The sequence below is a fragment of the Triticum urartu genome, chromosome 7A (assembly GCF_056163025.1).
Source record: "Triticum urartu cultivar PI428250 chromosome 7A, HENAU_Tu73, whole genome shotgun sequence".
Taxonomy (NCBI): Eukaryota; Viridiplantae; Streptophyta; class Magnoliopsida; order Poales; family Poaceae; genus Triticum; species Triticum urartu.
In genome coordinates this window covers 471,351,476-471,367,241 of record NC_141879.1, presented here as the reverse complement: position 1 = coordinate 471,367,241, position 15,766 = coordinate 471,351,476, and positions in this window count along the sequence as shown.

Sequence of the window (15,766 nt, the reverse complement as noted above, 5' to 3'; positions counted from 1 at the left end):
TCAATTTGAAAAAAGTTCATCGAATTTGATGAAAAAGTTCATTTGTAATAAACAAAATTCACAAGTTTGGAAAAAAGTTCATGAGTAATAAAAAAATATCAATTTTGGAAGAAAAAATCATGAATTTAAAAAGTAGTTCATTGATTTTTAAAATAAATCATCAACTTCGAAAGAAAGTTTGTCGATTTTGGAAAAAGGATCATGAAATTTTAAGAATAGTTCATGGATTTGAGAAAAAGTTTATAAATTTGAAGAAAGTATTCACATTTAAAAAGATCACGCACTTAAAAATATTAAAGGAAAGGAAAAGGGAAAGAATAGAAAGAAGAAAGAAGAAAAAACCTAATATAAGACGTCTAGAAAGCTAAAAAAGAAAACCCCGATCGGAAGCTTCTGGACGTTAAGGCACAACAAAAGAAGGAAAACGGGTATGGAAACCCGAAGCATGTTGTGGCCGACCTGGTTACCATGGTTAGTACTGAACCGCGAAGTTCTGGGATCAAATCCCAGGTATGTCGTTCCTTGATGGTTGAAGGAATGAGAAAAAGAATAAATGGGCCGAGCGCAGGTCAAAGGAGGGTGTGTGCCCGGTAGTGAAATAGGCTTTAATGGGCGCTTAAGGCGCCAAATAGGAAACACCGCTCCTAGCGGGCGCGTCCAGCGCCAATTACCAGTTCTGGCGCCTAGAGAGAACTTTAGTTGGCTGCTTTTTGGAAGCCCATCCAGTGGCTGATTGTTTCTTTGTTTATCCACCTAATTTATTTTGGCAAAAAATGCTAGTAATTTTTGGGTAAATGAATGAAAAATAAATAACTCATTATAATAAAGAAGTACTAAAAAACATCACAAATTACTTGCATATTTGTGATTTTTCTAAGAAATCACAAAATTGAAATGAATTTATCAATTTTGAAAAAAAAACTCATTGATTTTGAAAAGTGTTCATCAGATTTGAAAAAAGATCATCAACTCTGACGAAGAAGTTCATCAAAATAGAAAAAAGTTCATCAAGTTTGAAAAAACATTCATTGATTTTTAAAAGGTTCATCAATTTTAAACAAAGTACACAAATTTGAATAAAAGTTCGTCGCATTTGAAAAAAATCATCAAATTTTGAAAAAACTCATCAAATTTGAAAAAGTTCATGGGTTTTGAAAAAAATCGAATTTGAAAAAAAGTTCATCCAATTTTGAAAAAGTTTATCAAAAATTGAGGATAAATTTTCTTCAATTTGAAGAAGAAGATTAAAAATTTAAAAAGTTTACCGAATCAAATAAAAAGGAAAAAGAAAAAGGAAAGGAAAAATAAAAAAAAGAAAAAGAAAGAAAAATATTCAACTAACAACTTCGGGTGTGGTGGCGTTGTGGTTAGTAGGACATTTGCTATACTATAAAAAGAAAAGGAGGAGGTGTGTATGCACTAGTGGCAGGTTGGCGTAGTGGTTAGTAGAGTTAGTTCTCAACAATGAGATCGCTGATTTGATTCCAGTCGCACACACTTTCACACGCTCCTTTTTGGAGTTCCAAACAGAAAAAAGTAGTTGGGTAGGCCCTACACGGGAGGCTTCAGGAGCCCGTTTGCAAAATGCATACAAACAGACGCCTTCAGCGCCAGTTGTCGCAACTCGTTCACGCGCAGCACTCCTGGGTCGGCCCAACAATCTGCCCTAAAACACAGCGAAAAAATTAAAGGTTTTATTCCTGCAGAATAGCAGGATAGTCGCTCAAAAAAGATGGCGTGAACGCAGCTAGCTTTGCCTTTGCGGTCGGTCTACGGTGACGAAGCAGACCGTTATCTGGAACGGTTTTTTCCCTCTAGTTAGGGTTTTGCTTTCTCGGGGGGCGATTGTCGCCGCCGTCGAGTTTTGATCTTCCCCGCCCGCGACCCCCACACAACTACTCCTCCTGGACTGCAGGAGGGCCTCTCGGCGTCTCCTGGCCGGGGGCCTTCGCTGTTTTTGGAGGATCGGGGGCATAGGGCGACTGTAGAAACCTGATCTTTAAACTCGGGTTAGGGTTTCGACATGGCGGCAGATGGATCTCCGCGTCCGGAGGGGATCAGCGACGTCGCAAGGATGATGGAAGAGTTAGGGCTGAAGGAGGAAGACCTGGACGACGTGATCTTTGATGAGAAAGACGTCCCGTAGGAGGCGGCTAGGTGGATTGCTCTCGCTAGGGTTAATTCCGATAAACCCTACAGTCAGTTTTGGTTCTTCAAGAACATGCGAGCGGCATGGGATCTTGCACAAGAAGCTAAGTTCAAGCCTTTAGAGGAGAACCTCTACACTATCCAATTTTCCTGTCAAGGGGATTGGGAGAGGGTCATGCATGAGGGACCGTGGCACTTCCGAGGTGATGCAGTAATTCTCAAGGAATATGATGGGGTGACGAAGCCATCGACTGTCAGGTTGGACTAAATCGAGATATGGATCCAGATTCACGATGTACCGCTCCTCTACGCCCACCTGGTTCCTTCCCTTGCAGCCAAAGTGGGAGAGGTCCTCTTCACTGAAGCCCAGTCGCACGATTTCACGGGAAACTTCTACCGTGTGTGGGTCAGGATAAACGTCACCAAGCCGCTTAAGAACGCTGTATCTATGATCAGGGGGCGAGAGGCAAATCTACAAGGTCAAATATGAAAAGCTACCGGATTGGTGTGCAGTATGCGGCATGCTAGGCCATCTCTACAAGGAACACGGTACAGGCATTCACCCTCCATCGGCTCTTGTCTTTAAGGAGCTCAGGGCAAATTGGTTCATGAGGAACGAAAGCGGTCCCGGAGGTGGCCGTGGACGCAGGGGGGCGCAGAGGAGGACGAACTGGGAGAAGCGGGGGCTCAAGCTCTCAGCATGATGGGGCCGAAGCTGAATACTCTGAGCAGGACTTGGAGATGCTGGACGCTGAAAGGGTCAGGAAAAGGGGGTCCGAACCACCCGTGAATCTAAGACCGGAGATGATACCGAAGGAATCTGAACAATCCCCGGCGGGGATACAAGGGAAGATGCTTGCACTGCCTCCCCCAACGGTGCCATCAAGCCCGAGTTCTACACAGGAAACAAAGAGAGAAAAGGTGGGGACAGAGACGGAGAAAGTTTCAGCGGTGAAGTCCATGTTTCTTAGCAAGATAGATCCAAAGTTGGCGGGCCCGAGTGACGGGCACCGCCGAGCCCAATGAGTGTTCTTTGCTGGAACTGTCGTGGCATGGGTAAAGCCGCGACGGTTCGTGAACTTCGCGATTTCGCGAGGAAATTTGCCCCTACCCTGTTATGTATCGTAGAAACCCGGTTGGAAGGCTCTAGGGTAGAAGCTTTAGCAGGAACACTTGGTTACGATAATGGTTATGCTGTTAGCAGTCGTGGATATTGAGATTTTGGGTTACTCTAATTATCATCTTGATTGCTCGGTCCTTGAACCGGGCGATGACCCTTGGAGATTAACCGTAGTATACGGCGAAGCTCAAACCCACCTGAGGTACAAGACATGGGACACTTTAAAAAACATCAGTACTTTGAGCAGTCTCCCGTGGCTCTGCGTGGGTGATTTTAATGAAGTGTTACGTCCAGATGAGCATGTGGGAGTCGGGCAACGTAGCAATGCGCAGATACAAGCCTTTCGAGATGTCGTTGATGTTTGCATGTTGCTGGACATTGGCTATTCTGGTATTCCATGGACATTTGAAAAGAAGGTAACTGGAGGTACTTTCAGGAGGGTGCGCCTTGACAGAACACAGCCCGATATTAGCAAGAACGAACACAGATCAGAGGAGAAGTTAGAGTTCTAGCTCATTTAAATATGAGGTCATGTGGGAGGGCCATGATTCCTAGAGCAGTAAGATTACCGAGGCATGGGCAACGCACGGAGCCGCCACCAGGGTAGAAGAGCTCAGAGCTAAACTCTCAGCGGTGTCACGGGATTTGGGCCGATGGAACAGAGACACTTTTGGGAGTGTCCGCAAGGAGATCAAACAGCTCAAGGGAGAGCTTGAGAAGCTCAGGTCGGACGCAAGCCGTACTGCGCCAACACATGTTGAGCTCAAAATCAACGAGAAGCTTGTAGAGCTATATCACAGGGAGGAAATTATGTGGAGGCAGAGATCAAGGGTGGAGTGGCTCACTTCGGGTGATAGGAACACCAAAAAATTTCACTTAAGGGCAAGTATCCGTCGAAAGAAGAATATGATCAAGGCTTTGCAAAACTCGCTGGGGGTAATTACAGATGATCCGGAGGAGTTGAAGGAGATGGTAAATGGCTTCTATAAGACTCTGTATACATCGGAGGGGGTGAGCAATATGGAGAGAGTTTTAAATTGCGTCCCAACTAAAGTGTCGGCAGAGATGAACGACATGTTGTGTGCCCCCTACTCAAATGAGGAGGTTAAGGCAGCCTTGTTTCAAATGTTCCCAACAAAAGCGCCCGGTCCCGACGGTTTTCCGGCACACTTCTATCAAAGACATTGGGAGTTATGTGGTGCAGAGGTGACAGATGCTGTTTTGAGGATTGTGAGAGGGGAAGAAACTCCGGAGAGCATAAACGACACCATCCTTGTTCTGATTCCCAAGGTAACAAATCCTTCCATCTTGTCACAATTTAGGCCTATTAGCCTCTGCAATGTCCTATACAAAATTGCATCAAAGGTCATTGAAAATAGGCTGAAGCAAATTCTACCAGATATCATATCTAAGGAGCAGTCGGCTTTCGTCCCAGGCAGACTCATAACAGATAATATTATAAGTGCTTATGAGTGTCTTCATTTCATGAAGCGCAGTAAAGCGAAGGCTAATAGCTATTGTGCTCTTAAGCTTGATATGATGAAAGCGTATGACAGGCTGGAGTGGGACTATTTGGAGGCCATAATGGGAAAGCTAGGGTTTGCCGTCCCCTGGATAAAAACTGTCATGAGCATGGTGCGGCCTGTTTCTTTTTCAGTACTGTTTAATGGAGAAAAGCTTGATCAGTTTGTACCAAGCAGAGGTATAAGGCAGGGAGATCCGACATCCCCTTACCTTTTCTTAATTGCAGCGGAGGGCCTTTCGTGCCTCCTGAAAACCAGTTCTTCGTCATCAAACATTGTAGGGTTAAAGGTGTCACCTATGGCTCCCTCCGTGAACCACCTTCTCTTCGCCAATGATAGCCTGCTGCTTTTTAAGTCAGGGAATGAGGGGGCAGTAGCGGTATCAAACCTACTGGACACATACTGTTTGGCATCGGGACAGAGGATAAATCACGATAAGTCATCAATTTTTTCAGCAGAGGTTGCCCGCAACAGGTTAGAGATGATATGAAGAATATTTTGAATGGGCAAAATGAGTCACTCAGTGACAGGTACCTGGGTATGCCAATGGAGGTCGGACACTCGAATAATGGGACCTTCAAGTACTTGCGGGATCATGTTTGGGAAAAAGGTGAAAGGTTGGATGGAAAAACTCTTATCCTCCGCAGGGAAAGAAGTACTAATCAAGGCGGTTGCTCAAGCAATTCCAGTATACTCTATGGAATGCTTCCATCTCCCTCGGTGACTATGCGTAAGTGTTACTTTGCTAATCAGACAATTCTGGTGGGGGAGCAAACAAGGAAAGGGGAAGCCTAGCTGGGTGGCTTGGGACGTGATGACATTACCAAAGAACCTTGGAGGCCTTGGTTTTCGAGATATGGAGATCTTTAACTTGGCCCTCTTAGCTTGGCAGTCCTGGCGTATGTTGCAAAACCCCCTGTCGTTGAGCGTGAGGATCCTGAAAGCAGTCTATCATCCTGATACAGATATCTTCGGTGCAGCCTTGGGATCACACCCCTTGCAGATCTGGCGAGCCATTCTTGATGGTCGGGACATTATGGTTCAAGGTTTGGTGCGCAGGATTGGAGATGGGGAATCAACCAATATCTGGGAGGACAACTGGTTTCTGAGATCACATGCGAGAAGGCCTATTGCTTGTGTGATCCCTGAACCACCGAGGAAGGTGGCTGAGCTGATCGACCATTCCTCGTCTACCTGGAACGAGAACTTGGTGCGTTCGGTGTTTATACCAATAGACGCAGAGGCCATCTTACAAATTCCTCTTTGCACAAGACAGATAGATGACTTCTGGGCTTGGTCTGAGGATCGAAAGGGTATCTTTTTAGTGCATTCAGCGTACGGGATGATTCAACGGACAAAGCTAGGCCGAGAGGCATGGCTGTACGAGTAGGGGGGCTCCTCCGACTACCAGGGCACTGACCAAGGCTGGACTGATCTTTGGCGGATCAGGGTTCCCTCCAAGCTGAAATTTTCCAAACACCCTTTGCTATCAACAGCTTTGTTACATCATACATAGCAGAACTAAAATCATTACAGCAGCCTGGAGTGGTCGGAAGGGGCCGCCCCAACGCCGCCCAAATCATTGGCTGGCACCTCCGGATGGGCTAGTAAAACTCAATCTAGACGCAACGGTGGGACGATCGCTTGGAGCAGTGGCAGTTGTCTGCAGAGATCGAGATGGTGTTTTCATGGGAGCATCGGCGGTGGTTTTCCCCAACTTGTCAGATCCCGGCATTCTAGAGACACTTGCTATCAGGGAGGCACTGGCTTTATCCGATGATCTCTACGTCCGAAGGATCCATGTGGCATCGGATTGCAAGGTGGCCGTAAACGATATCCATCAGCAATATAAAGGGAGCTACGGTGCAATTGTGCAGGAGATTATGCAATATAAATCGTCCTTTGAAACTTGTAATATTATCCATGAGTTTAGGAGCTCGAATATCGAGGCTCACAAACTGGCAAAGCACGCTTTATCTCTCGGGACTGGCCACCATGCCTGGTTAGGCCAGCCCAACGAACTTGATTTCGTCCGTGTAAACATTGTGACGATCTAATAAAGCTTTGCAGTTTGTCTAAAAAAAGCAGGATAGTCGCTCGTAACCACCAGGTCGAGCTCTTTCCGTTGACCACACATAGGAAAAAGCAATATTTGTCCCTTCCTTTAGTTAACGTAGTACTTTTATATATACCCAGTATAAATTATTTTAAAAAGAAAGTATAAATTCGAAACAGGCAGGAATTTGAAAAAAAGGTTCATACAAATTGGAAAGTGTTCGTGGAAATGAAAACAAATTATCAATTTTGAAAAAAATCATCAAATTTGAAAAAAAGTTCATCATCTCGGAAATAAGTCCACAAATTTGAAAAAACGGTCATCGATTTTGAAAAGAAATTCACAAATTTGGAAAAAGTTCATCAATTTTGAAAAAAGTTCATCGACTTTTCAATAAAGTTCATCAATTTTCAAAAATAATTTATCGAATTTGAAAAAAGTTCATTCGAATTTTAAAGAAAGTTCATTGGTTTTGATGAAAGTTCATCAATATTGAAACAAGTTCACGAATTTGAAAAAAGTTCATCAATATTGAAAAAAGTTCACGAATATGAAATAAAACTTCATCGATTTGAAAAAAAGTTTCATCGAATATGAAAAAAAATCATTAATTTTGAAAGAAAGTTCATCAAACCAGGAAGAAGAGAAAATATAAAAAGAAAAAAGAAAACATGACAAAAAGGAAGATAAGACGAGAAAAAGATGGAAGTAAGCATATCTAGTTGCGGTGGAGGGGTAGTTACTTCAGTGTGCAACTAACCAGGAAGTCCCCGGTTTGATTTACAGCACTAGCGTTGTTTTTGCGTTTTGGAAAACAGGGAAAAAAGCTTGATGGGCCGGCCCAGCTCACAGGGCGAGGTGTGAGCTTCAGGCGCCCGTTCCGAATAGGAAATGCCGGTCTCGTTTACTCGCAAGCTAACCCATGTGCCGAGATGGCATGTGTCGTTTACTCGCAGGCTAACTCATAGAGCTCGTCCCATCGGGTACATCATGGATCCGAGCCCAGATGTCAAATTTGTACAACTGGAGCATGAATGGCTGTGCAAATCCATCATAGGAGACTAGTATCACCGTGCATCCTCTGAAAGTCCAGGGTCCGCCCTCCATAACCTTGCACCAATCCTGAAGGCGGGAGAATTGAGCGATAAAAGGATCATCACCTAGAGATGAGAATTTGACTTGATCTTCTACTTCTCAAGCATAGAATCAAATTCAAGTTTGAAGCTCAACTCTCCAGCTGGATTGATCAGTACCTAGGTTAAATTTCATAACATGATGGGATTTGATAGAGCAGGAATTGGTTGACTTAGTCCTATGTGACTTGTAAACTTCTGTAAATACTTTTGTTTTAATTAATTTATACCATAGAACGATTGTTCTACGGGTTTCGGTTCAAAAAAAATAAGAATTTGACTTCCCTTGCTAGATCCCAGGCTATACGCATCTGCTTGTAAAACCAAAGCTCGCCATCTTCTTTCTGGATGTACAGTTTGATCACGGTCAACTAGTTGAGTTTTCGGGCGGCTGATCTAGCTCAAACACCACATCGTCGAAGTTCGTCTCTGACAATCCTAGATTTCCATCATCTCGTCGAGATCTTTCTTCTCCTGATCAACACTGCCAAGTCCATATTGCAAACCCAATGCCATGGCCAAAACCCGAGCACACGGGCAGGAAACACTCTTACCCTTGACAGCCAAAAACCTACCACCGAAGAACGACGCAAAGACCAGGAAGCGACATGAGGCTCACCCCTGAATCAGTCCGAACGATCATTTCTGGTGAGGCGGATGGGATCTGGATGGGGATAGGTCTCAATGCCGGCAGAGGCGATGAGAGTAACAAACCCTAACGTGAGGGGAGAAACTAATATGAGTTACACGCTTCATGTAACTACTTATAAGTTGTTGTTTCACACTCTGATACTTTTTTTGGTTAATAAATGATTGTGTGCATCGCTTGAGACAGAGGCCAACAAAATCCTATTTTTTAGAAGAAGGAAAATGGTATTTCGTCTTCCTTCAGTGACCGATCATTGTTTCCTTCGATCCAGTTTGAGACGGGTCGATCGGCCAGAGCTTGCTAGGTGGTATTGATGTCTACTACACAACTTTATTCTTGTAGACACATGTTGGGCCTCCAAGCGCAGAGTTTTGTAGGACAGTAGCAATCTCCCCTCAAGTGGATGACCTAAGATTTATCAATCCATGGGAGGCGTAGGATGAAGATGGTCTCTCTCAAACAATCCTGCAACCAAATAATAAAAAGTCTCTTGTGTCCTCAACACGCCCAATACAATGGCAAATTGTATAGGTGCACTAGTTCGGCGAAGAGATGGTGATAAAAGTGTAATATTGATGGTAGAAATATATTTTTATAATCTGAATAAATAAAAACAGCAAGGTAGCAAATAGTAAATGGGCACAAAAACGGTATTTCAATGCTTGAAAATGAGGCCTAGGGTCCGTACTTTCGCTAGTGCAATCTCTCAACAGTGCTAATATAATTGGATCATATAACCACTCCTCAAAGTGCGATAAAGAATCACTCCAAAGTTCCCATCTAGCGGAGAATATAAGAAGAAATAGTTTGTAGGGTACCAAACCACCTCGAAGCTATTCTTTCCGATCGATCTATCCAAGAGTTCAAAAAATAACACCAAATAATTTCAGATTCGTAATACTCAATCCAACACAAGGAACCTCAAAGAGTGCCCCAAGATTTCTACCGCAGAAACAAAGACAAGAACATGCATTAACCCCTATGCGTAGATTACCCCAATGTCACCTCGGGGATCCGCGAGTTGAGTGCCAAAACACATACCAAGTGAACCAATATGGTACCCCATTGTCACCACGAGTATTCATATGCAAGACATATATCAAGAGCTCTCAAATCCATAAAAGTATTCAATCCAATAAAATAAAATCTCAAAGGGAAAACTCAATTCATCATAACAAGATAGAGAGGGGAAAACATCATATGATCCAACTATATTAACAAAGGCCGCGATACTTGAAGATCGTGACATCTCAAGAACACGAGAGAGAGAGAGAGAGAGAGAGATTAAACACATAGCTACTGGTACAAACCCTCAGCCCCGAGGGTGGACTACTCCCTGCTCATCATGGTGGCCGTCGGGATGATGAAGATGGCCACCGGTGATGATTCCCCCCTCCGACAGGGTACCGGAAAGGGGTCTAGATCAGTTTTCGGTGGCTACAGAGCCTTGCGGCGGCGGAACTTCTGATCTAGATTAACCTCGAGGGTTTTCGGAATATTTGGGATTTTATAGGGTAAAGAGGGGGTGCGGGAGACCACCGAGGTGGGCACAACCCACATGGGCGCGGCTGGGCCCCCAGGCGCGCCCTGGTGGGTTGTGCTCCCCTCGGGGTACCCCCCTAGGTGCCGCTCTGGCCCATTGGTTGTCTTCTGGTCTATAAAAAATCCACAGAAAGTTTCGCGGTGTTTGGACTCCGTTTGATATTGATTTCCTGCGATGTAAAAAACAAACAAAAAATAGCAACTAGCATTGGGCACTGGGTCAATAGGTTAGTCCCAAAAAATGCTATAAAGTTGCTATAAAATAATTGTAAAACATCCAAGCATGATAATATAACAGCATGAATACTTCATAAATTATAGATACGTTGGAGACGTATCAGCATCCCCAAGCTTAATTCCTACTCTTCCTCGAGTAGGTAAATGATAAAAGAAATAATTTATTAAGTGTGAATGCTAGTAAAGTGCATAAGTTTGATCAATGGCAATTTCAATCACTTTTCCTAGCATCATAACAACAATTCTTTCTTATAAAACTTCTCATGTTAAAGTAGCAACCAATTCACATGTTAAGATTCGAACGATGAATTCTCTTGAAACTCAATAACCTATGTTCTCAGTCACCAAGCAATTGTAATTCAACTTATTCAACAGAGTTTAAGTAAGAGCTCTACATACTCAACCATCATATAGTATTCTATGATTGCTAACACTCACCGCATACACATGAGCAAAACGTTTCAACCGGACACATAGAAAGATAGGGTCTTATAATTTCGCCTCCCAACGTATTCACCTCAAGGGTGATGTCAACAATAATAACTCATGCTACCCATATCCAACTGGATATATGTGCCTAGGTCTTTCCTCACCACATGATGCTTGCCGAAAGAGAAAAATAAAAAGGAATAGTGAGAAAAACTTTACTCTTGCATGAAAGTAAATACATAAAAGTAAAAAATAGGCCCTTCGCAGAGGGAAGCAGAGGTTGGCATGCGCTTATTTGTTAGCATGCTCAACCCCTTAGTGCAAAAGAACGTCACGTTATATTGCCCCTTGTGATAGCAACCTTTATTATGCAGTCTGTCACTTTTATTCTTTACCATCACAAGTTCGTACAATGCTCAATTTTCTCATACACTAAATGATCTAACACTTTTAGAAGCAATTTTTATTGCCTTATTGTACCGATGACAACTTACTTGAAGGATCTTGCTCAATCCTTAGGTAGGTATGGTGGACTCTTGAAGATAAGATTTGGGTTTAAGGGTTTTTGGATGCACAAGTAGTATCTCTACTTGGTGCAGAATTTTTGGCTAGCAAAGATGGGGGGGGGGGGCAAGCACCACATGTTGAAGGATCTATGAAAATATAACTTCTATGTGAATATGAACAAACATAAATCATTACATTGTCTTCCTTGTCCAACGTCAACAATTTTGGCATATAATATTTTGATGGGGGCTCACGATCACAAAAGATTTCCAAGATAGTGTATTTGCATGTGAAAGTTCTCTTCCTTCTACTAATCATTCATGAATTGCTTGTATGACCAATATTGTGATTGTCAAGCCTCAAAAGATTTCACTTTATAAACTCAATGTGAAGCTACCACTAGGCATGATATAATTTCAACTTCATGATATTCAATTCATTCAATAATTTACTCATAGGATATAAGTGAAGCACGAGAGTAAATTAAAAACTACTCCAAAAAGATATAAGTGAAGATCAAGCGAGTAGTTATGTAAATAGGTAGCTATTTGAGGACTCTCTCTTATTCAAAAACTTTCAGATCTAAGCATTTTATTAAACAGCAAGAAAAACAAAATAAAATGACATTCCAAGAATAGCACACATCATGTGAAGAAGCAAAAACTTAGGCTCAACCGATACTAACCGATAATTGTTAAAGAAGAAAGGTGGGATGCCTACCGGGACATACCCAAGCTTAGATGCTTGAGACTTCTTGAAGTATTATCTTGGGATGCCTAGGGAATCCCCAAGCTTGAGCTTTTGTGTCTCCTTAATTCCTTTTATATCACGGTTTTCCTAAATCTCACAAGCTTCGTCCACACAAAACTCAACAAGAACTCGTGAGATAAGTTAGTATAAACCAATGCAAAAACCTTATCATTCTCTACTGTAGCAAATCACTAAAATTATCATTCAACATTGCATACTAAATGCCTCTGCATATTTAATACTCCTATCCTCAAATAGAACCATTAAACAAGCAAACATATGCAAACAATGCAAACATAACAACAATCTGCCAAAACAGTACAGTCTGTAAAGAATGCAAGAGTATCAATACTTCCCTAACTCCAAAAGTTATGAATATTAACCACACTGTATAAAATATGTCAGATCTTATTTTGCAAAAAGTTTCAACATTTTATCACATTCTAACTTTTCTAGGGAATTTTTGCAACATCGATAAACTTTCTATTTTGAAACAGCAACATGTAGACTTGCAAAAAAAGCATGACACAGGCTATACTTGATATTTTTATTGAAAATAAAGATGAAAAATATTATTCTAAATAACAGCAAGCAAATTCTAACAAAATAAAAATGATTCTCTAAGAAAAACACATATCATGTGGCGAATGAAAACATAGCTCCTAGTGAGGTTACCGATAATGTTGGAGACAAAAGAGGGGATGCCTTCCGGGGCATCCCCAAGCTTAGTTTCTTGGATATTACTTGAATATTACCTTGGAGTGCCTTGGGAATCCCCAATCTTAGGGTCTTGTCACTCCTTATTCTCCTCATATCGACATCTCACCCAAAACTTGAAAACTTCAATCACACAAAACTTAACGGAACTTTGTGAGATAGGTTAGTATGATAAAGAGCAAACCATTTCACTTTGGTACTGTCAAAGACAAGATTCATAATTGTTTCCACACAATTCCAACTCTAGCATATCATTTCCACAATTTATATTGAGCAATATAAGACATAGAAACTAGAAAACAAGCAAACTATGCATTGAAAACAGAATCTATCAAAAATAGAATAGTTTGTAGTAATATCTACTCCAACCATATTTTGGATACTCCAAAAATTCTGAAAAATAGTAAAACCTAGGTAATTTTTCTATTAATATTCTGCAAAAAGAATCGGCATTTTATCACTCTTCTGTTAAAAATCAAAATTGTTTTCCTGAGAGCAAAAGTTTCTATTTTTCAGCAAGATCAAATGAACTATCACCATAGACCATCCCAAAGGCTTTACTTGGCACTTTATTGAAACAAAAGCTATAAAACATGATTAATACAGTAGCCTAATCATGTGAACACACAAAAAGTAGGCAAAAGTGTTGGGTTGTCTCCGAACAAGTGCTTTTCTTTAATGCCTTTTAGCTAGGCATGAGGATTTCAATGATGCTCGCATAAAAGATAGGAATTGAAACATAAAGAGAGCATAATGAAGCATATGACTAGCACATTTAAGTCTAACCCACTTCCTATGCACAGGGATTTTGTAAGCAAACAACTCATGGGAACAAGAATCAACTAGCATAGGAAGGCAAAACAAGCATAACTTCAAAACTTTCAACACACAGAGAGGAAACTTCATATTATTGCAATTCCTACAAGCATAAGTTCCCCCCTCATAATAATTTTCAGTAGCATCATGAAGAAATTCAACAATATAACTATCACATAAAACATTCTTTTCATGACACAAAAGCATAGAAAACTTATTACTCTCCACATATGCAAATTTCTTCTCATGAATAGTAGTGAGAGCAAACTCAACAAAATAACTATCATGAGAGTGAAAATTAAAATCATGATGACAAGTTTCATGGTTATCATTATTCTTTGTAGCATACATGTCATCATCATAATCATCATAGATAGCAACTTTGTTACCATAGTCAATTGAGGCCTCATCCAAAATGGTGGATTTATCACTAAATAAAGTCATGACCTCTCCAAATCCACTTTCGTCATTATAAGAATCATAAATAGGAGGCATGCAGTCATTATAACAAATTTGCACATCAAATTTAGGGGGACTAAAAATATCATCTTCATCAAACATAGCATCCCCAAGCTTATGGCTTTGCATATCATTAGCATCATGGATATTCAAAGAATTCATACTAACCACATTGCAATCATGCTCATCATTTATACCAAACATTCTATTGAATTCTTCTTCTATCAATTGAGCACAATTTTCATTTCCATCATTTCACGAAAGATATTATAGAGATTAATAATATGAGACAACCTCAGTTCCATTTTTTGTAGTTTTCTTTTTATAAACCAAACTAGTGGTAAAACAAGAAACTAAAAGATTCAATTGCAAGATCTAAAAATATACCTTTAAGCACTCACCTCCCCGCCAACGGCGCCAAAAAAGAACTTCGTTGACGGGATGTGAGTGCCTCTTACGTAACCTCCCCGACAACGGCGCCAGAAATGAGCTTGATATCTACTATGAAACTTTATTCTTGTAGACACGTGTTGGGCCTCCAAGCACAAAGTTCTGTAGGACAGTAGCAATTTTCCCTCAAGTGGATGACCTAAGGTCTATCAATCCGTGGGAGGCGTAGGATGAAGATGGTCTCTCTCAAACAATCCTGCAACCAAATAATAAAAAGTCTCCTGTGTCCCCAACACACCCAATACAATGGCAAATTGTATAGGTGCACTAGTTCGGCGAAGAGATAGCGATAAAAGTGTAATATTGATGGTAGAAATATATTTTTATAATCCGAATAAATAAAAATAGCAAGGTATCAAATAGTAAACGGGCACAAAAATGGTATTGCAATGCTTGAAAATGAGGCCTAGGGTCCGTACTTTCGCTAGTGCAATCTCTCAACAGTGCTAATATAATTGGATCATATAACCACCCCTAAAAGTGCGATGAATAATCACTCCAAAGTTCCTATCTAGTGGGGAACATAAGAAGAAATCGTTTGTAGGGTACGAAACCAACTTGAAGCTATTCTTTTCGATCGATCTATCCAAGAGTTTGAAAAATAACATCAAATAATTTCAGATTCGTAATACTCAATCCAACACAAGGAACCTCAAAGAGTGGCCCAAGATTTCTACCCAAGAAACAAAGACATGAACGTGCATCAACCCCTATGCGTAGATTACCCCAATGTCACCTCAGGAATCCGCGAGTTGAGTGCCAAAACACATATCAAGTGAATCAATATGATACCCCATTGTCACCACGAGTATTCATATGCAAGACATATATCAAGTGCTCTCAAATCCATAAATGTATTCAATCCGATAAGACGAAATCTCGAAGGGAAAACTCAATTCATCACAACACGATAGAGAGGGGAAAACATCATATGATCAAACTATATTAACAAAGCCCACGATACATCAAGATCGTGACATATCAAGAACACGAGAGAGAGAGAGAGATTAAACACATAGTTATTGGTACAAACCCTTAGCCCTGAGTGTGGACTACTCCCTCCTCATCATAGTGGCCGCCGGGATGATGAAGATGGCCACCGGTGATGATTCCTCCCTCCGGCAGGGTGCCGAAACGGGGTCTAGATTGGTTTTCGGTGGCTACAGAGCCTTGCAGCAACGGAACTTCTGATCTAGGTTAACCCCGAGGGTTTTCGGAATATTTGGGAAT